A 5,077-nucleotide genomic window follows, 5' to 3' on the forward strand; every position below is an offset into this window, starting at 1 on the left:
CCGAATATGTCACCCAGCAGCATCAGAATACACGTTTTTCTCAGCAGCACATGGAACATTTCCTAAAATAGACTACATTTTTGGTCACAAAGCAAACTTGTCCAAATTCAGAAACATTGAAATTATACCTTGTTTGCTCTCAGAACACAAGGGAATAAAATTAGCACTCAACCCCAAAAACCACCAAACAAAGTCCGGTAACACATGGTGTCTGAATAACACACTGCTGAATCTCGAGTGGGTCAAGAAAGAGATTAGAAAGGAAAATCAAATGTGCATACTATTGAACAAAAATGAACACACAAATTACCAGCTCCTCTGGGACACAGGAAAGGCAATACTTAGAGGCAAGTTTATAGCTCTGAGCTCCTACATCAACAAATTGGAGAGATCTGAAACCAACAATTTAATGAGACATCTGAACCTCCTTGAAAAAGAGCAGCAAGATAAACCCCAATCCAGTAGGCAGAAAGAAATAATAAATATTAAATCAAAATTAAATAAATTAGAATCCAAAAAAACTATAGAAAGAATCAACAAAACAAAGAGTTAGTTCTTCGAAAAAATTAACAAAATTGACAGACCCTTAGCAAATCTTATCAGAAAAAGAAGAGAACACAGTCAAATAAATAAACTCAGAGAGGAGAATGAAAACATCACCATGGAAACAACCAAGATTCAGAACATTTTAAGGGAATACTTCCCAAAACTTTATACTAATAATTTTGAGAAATTGGCAGAAATGGACCTTTTCCTAGCAAATATTGACATGCCAATATTAAACCAAGATGAGTTAAACCATGTTAACAGGCCCATATCAAGCATTGAAATAGAAAGAGCAATAAGAGACCGCCCAGCTAAGAAAAGTCCAGGACGAGATGTTTTTACAGCGGAATTCTACAAGGCCTTCAAAGCTGAGGTCAAACCAATACTGCTTCAACTCTTCAATGAAATTGAAAGAGAAAGTTCATTACTGAACACATTCTGTGAAGCCATCATAACCCTTATCCTAAAACCAGGCAAGGACTCAACAAAGAAAGTACTATAGACCCATTTCTTTGATGAACATTGATGCAAAACTTCTCAACAAAATTTTGGCCAATCGACTTCAACAATTCATCCAAAAAATCATACACCATGATGAAACCGGATTCATTTCAGGGATGCAAAGCTAGTTCAATATATGCAAATCAATTAATAGTATTCATCACATCAACATGAGCAAGGATAAGAACCACATGGTTATCTCAATAGATGCAGAAAAAGCATTTGACAAGATCCAACACCCCTTTATGATGAAGGTTTTGGAAAAATTAGGAATGCATGGAACATTCCTCAATACAATAAAGGCTGTATATGACAAACCTACAGCCAGCATTATACTTAATGGAGAAAAACTAAAGCCTTTTCCGCTTAACTCAGAAACAAGACAAGGATGTCTATTCTCTCCACTTCTCTTCAACCTAGTATTAGAATGCCTAGCTACAGCAATAAGACAAGATCCAGACATAAAGGGGATCCAAATAGGGAAAGAAGAAATAAAACTCTCCCTCTTTGCAGATGACATGATCTTGTACTTAAAGAAACCCATAGACTCCACTCCCAAACTACTCAAGCTGATTCAAAACTTTAGCCAAGTAGCAGGGTGTAAAATTAATCCTCAAAAATCAATGCCTTTCTGTGTGCCAACAATGAGAAAAGTGTGGCTGAAATTAGGAAAGCAACTCCATTTGTAATAGCCCCACAAAAAATAAAATACCTAGGAATTAACTTAACAAAAGAAGTGAAGGACCTCTATGATGAAAACTTTAAAATCTTAAAAAAGGAAATCAACACAGAACATAAAAAATGGCAAAACCTCCCATGCTCCTGGATTGGAAAGATTAACATCGTGAAAATGGCAATTCTTCCCAAGGCTATCTACAAATTCAACGCAATACCTATCAAAATCCCAACCTCATTCTTCAAGGAAATAGAAAAGGCAACCCAAAAATTCATATGGAACAATAAAAGACCCCGAATAGCAAAAACGCTCCTCAACGGAAAGAACACTGCTGGAGGAATATCAATACCAAACTTCAAACTCTACTATAAAGCCATAGTAATCAAAACAGCTTGGTATTGGCATAAGAACAGACCTCAGGACCAATGGAATAGAATTGAAAACCCAGAAATGAACCTACAGACCTATAGCCATCTAATCTTCGATAAGGGAGCTAAAACAATAGAATGGAAGAAAGACAACGTCTTCAGTAAATGGTGCTGGCAAAATTGGATAACTACATGTAGAAAACTTAAGCTAGATCCTTATATATCACCCTGCACCAGAATGAACTCCAAATTGATCAAAGAGCTTGAACTCAAAGCAGACACTCTGAAATCATTACAGGATGGAATAGGAGAAATCCTAGGTCTCCTTGGCTCAGGCCGAAATTTTCTGAATAGAGACCTGGAAACACAACAAATCAAAGAAAGGTTGGACAAATGGGATTGCATAAGGTTGCAGAGCTTCAGCAGGGCAAATGACATAGCTAGCAAGATCAATAGAAAACCCACGGATTGGGAGAAGATCTTTACTAGCCATACAACGGACAAGGGTCTCATATCTAAAATATACTTGGAACTCAAAAAAGTAAACCCCCCAACAACAAATCCTCAAAGAAACAACTGCCCAATAAATAAGTGGGCGAAAGACTTAAAGAGAAACTTCTCTGAAGAAGAAAGAAGGACGGCTAATAGACACATGAAGAAATGTTCAACATCCTTAGCCATAAAAGAAATGCAAATCAAAACAACATTGAGATATCACCTTACACCAGTTAGAACGGCAAAAATCAAGAACTCTAACAACAACAGATGCTGGAGGGGATGTTGACTGAAAGGAACTTTACTTCATTGTTGGTGGGAATGTAAACTTGTTCAACCACTTTGGAAAGCAGTATGGAGGTTCCTCAAAAGACTTCACATAGAACTCCCCTATGACCCAGCAATCCCACTTTTGGGCATTTACCCAAATGTTTACAAACAAGACCACACTAAAGCTACCAGCACAACTATGTTTATTGCAGCATTATTTACCATAGCTAAGATATGGAACCAACCCAGATGCCCCTCAGTAGATGAATGGATCAAGAAAATGTGGTATATATACACAATGGAATTCTATGCCTCCATCAGAAAGAATGACATTGCCCCATTTGTTAGGAAATGGAAAAACTTGGAAAAAATTATATTAAGTGAAGTAAGCCAGGCCCAAAGAAACGTAGGTCCCATGGTTTCCCTTATTTGTAATATCTAGTATATGTATGAGTCAAGCGGAAAAGGTCAGATAATGTGATGTCAGGAAAATGAACCCTTAGATGTGTATTTTAATGTTTTTTTCTTTCATGCATGTGTTTCTAATGCATTTCTAAGGTTATCTCTTTGTTGCTTTGTATGTCCCTCCCCCACAGTATAACCCCTGCTTTCACTATATTTGATGTCAGTATAACTTGTGGAGGAGATGGGGAAAAACCAGTTGTTTAAGGATACAGGTGGACCTGTTGCAACAATGAGAAGTACAAGTTGTCATGTCCAAAACAAGCTTTACAGTGTCGGTGCGGGGGGGGGGGGGGGGGAGGAGAAGGGTAGGGATGGGGGCAGGGGGGAGGCTGGGAAGGGATGTGAAGGGTAAACAAAGGAGGAGGCTGCAATGCTTGGTAAGAAAGGTATGCATTATCCTGCCCATGTAATTGTAACTCCTCTGTACAGTATGTTCACAAATAAAATAAAATAAAATTTAAAAAAAAAAGGGAAAAACTCCCATTCTCCTGGATTGGAAAGATCAACATCGGGAAAATGACAGTACTTCCCAAGGCTATCTACAAATTTAATGTGATACCTATCAAAATTCCGACCTCATCTTCAAGGAAATAGACCAGGCAACCCAAAAATTCATATGTAACAGTAAAAGACCCCTAATAACAAAAAACGCTCCTCACCGGAAAGAACCCTGCTGGAGGAATATCAATACCAAATTTCGAACTCTTCTAGAAAGCTATAGTAATCAAAACAGCTTGGTACTGGCACAAGAACAGACCTCAGGAACAATGGAATAGAATTCAAAACCCAGAAATGAACTTACAGACCTATAGCCATGTAATCTTTGATAAGGGAGCTAAAATAATAGAATGGAAGAAAGACAGCCTCTTCAGTAAATGGTGCTGGCAAAATTGAATAACTACTTGTAGAAAACTAAAGCTAGATCCGTATATATCACCCTGCACCAGAATCCACTCCAAATGGATCAAAGACCTCTTACTCAAAGCAGACACTGTGAAAACATTACAGGATGGAATAGGAGAAACTGTAGCTCTCCTTGGCGCAGGCCGAAATTTTCTGAATAGAGACCCGGAAACACAACAAATCAAAGAAAGGTTGCACAAATGGGATTGCATGGTGTTGCAGAGCTTCTGCATGGCAGAGGACATAGCTAGTGAGATCAATAGAAAGCCCACGGATTGGGAGAAGATCTTCACTAGCCATACAACGGACAACGGTCTCAAAAAATTAAATACCCCAACAACAAATCCTCAAGGAAACAACTGCCCAATAAGTAAGTGGGCTAATGACTTAAAGAGAAACTTCTCTGAAGAAGAAAAGAAGGATGGCCAATAGACACATGAAGAAATACTCAACTTCCCTAGCCATAAAAGAAATGCAAATCAAAACAACATTGAGATACCACCTCATCCCAGTTAGATTGGCAAAAATCAAAAACTCTAATAACAACAGATGCTGGAAGGGATATGGACAGAAGGGAACCTTCTTCATTGTTGGTGGGAGTATAAACTTGTTTAACCACTTTGGAAAGTAGTATGGAGGTTCCTCAAAAGACTCCACATAGAGCTCCCCTACGACCCAGCAGTCCTACTTTTGGGCATTTACCCAAATGTTTACAAACAAGACCACACTAAAGCTACCAGCACAACTATGTTTATTGCAGCATTATTTACCATACCTAAGATATGGAACCAACCCAAATGCCCCTCAGTAGATGAATGGATCAAGAAATGTGGTATATATACACAATGGAATT

This window comes from Dipodomys spectabilis, unplaced genomic scaffold (assembly GCF_019054845.1).
Source record: "Dipodomys spectabilis isolate Male_0828 unplaced genomic scaffold, ASM1905484v1 ptg000378l, whole genome shotgun sequence".
Classification (NCBI taxonomy): domain Eukaryota; kingdom Metazoa; phylum Chordata; class Mammalia; order Rodentia; family Heteromyidae; genus Dipodomys; species Dipodomys spectabilis.